The sequence below is a fragment of the Trichechus manatus genome, unplaced genomic scaffold, assembly GCF_000243295.1.
Source record: "Trichechus manatus latirostris isolate Lorelei unplaced genomic scaffold, TriManLat1.0 scaffold00077, whole genome shotgun sequence".
Lineage (NCBI taxonomy): Eukaryota > Metazoa > Chordata > Mammalia > Sirenia > Trichechidae > Trichechus > Trichechus manatus.
The window spans coordinates 11,122,591-11,123,965 of NW_004444013.1; the positions used below are offsets into that span (position 1 = coordinate 11,122,591).

Here is a 1,375-nt window from a genome sequence, read left to right on the forward strand (position 1 = left end):
GGGTATCTAATGGAAACCTTTACCCCACCGCCCCACATCACCACTTGTAACTTTGCCCAGTGCTTTCTCTTCAAGAGTTTCAGTTACAGAATTTATAAAACAAACAAAAGACCTCTTGCTTTGTTTAGTTTTACCTAGGAGTCAGAAAACAGCCCCTGGCACAATTTAGGATTAGATCCCGAAGATTAGAAACAATCTTCTTCAGCTTTCCTATGGCCCTTCTCACGTGTGCTCAGTCTTGTCCAATGCTTCCGTCATGTCAAGGCATTGCCTGGACCACACTTCTGGCAGTGTTTGTCCTGCCAGCAAGCTTTGGGTGAGGGCCGGATGCTGAGGGATCTGGAGGCATTTTATTCCTGTGTGAGCAGGCACTTCTGGAGATCTGGCACCCAGCAGGCACTTGAAAGGTTTGCAGAAATGAACTGAATCAAATGGGCGTATCCACAAGGGACTGCCAGTGGTGTGCTGGAGCTAGCTCGCATCAGCTCACATGAAAGTCAATTGTTAAATCTTCAGAAATTTTGCATGCCAGTTGTTAAACATAGCCATCCATTGTTATAGATCAAATCCTTTAAACTTATAATAAATCAATTAAAATAAATTAATCTAAAAACAATGGTAATGAGTAGAAGCACTTCCAGAATGGAGGAGTAAGGATCACTGAAACTCTACTCTTCCAAAACAGCAACAAGAACACTGGCAAAAAAATGTCAAAATCAACTATTTAAGAATTCTGGCCTCTCCACCTGACCACCACTATGCCATCATCATGGTCACCAGCCACGTGCAACCCATTAAGCTGGCCAGAGCCACCAAGGTGCTAGGCAGGACCGGCTCGCAGGGACAGCACATACAGGTGCACGTGGACTTCATGGACTACACAAGCCCCTTGATCATCTGCAACATGAAAGGCCCTATGCGCGAGGGCAAGTGCTCACTCTCTTGGAGTCAGAATGAGAGCCTCAGAGGCTGTGCTGAGGCTGCTGCCAGGTCCTGGATGTCTGGTAGATGACTTGGCCCATGGAGATGATCTGTGACTGTTCAATAAAGCATTTATATTGTATGTTTAAAAAAAAAAGAATTATTTAAATAGCCAAAGATTTGCAACAACACAGGAGGATTTATGCAAGAAAAAAAATGGCTGAATCTCAATAAGAACAGCAGGCTTTGAGGCATTTTACTTGCCCTATTCCCATTCTTCTCTGTGTCCATGGAAGACTTCAAAACCAGCAGCCTCACAACTATGGTAGCTGTAAAGCAAGCAGCCTAGTAACCACTGGAGGGGGCAGAACAGGTTTGGAGCCCCCTCCCAGCCCCCCCACAGAATTGTCACTATTTGACCTGTCTGTCGGATCCCTGGAAAAGCACCATTCTC

General features: G+C 45.3%; 1 pseudogene; it reads left to right on the forward strand.

Moving 5' to 3' along the window:
• The first annotated feature begins 742 nt into the window (after positions 1-742).
• On the forward strand, positions 743-978 carry LOC111821322 (40S ribosomal protein S28 pseudogene; annotated as a pseudogene).
• Positions 979-1,375: the final 397 nt, after the last annotated feature.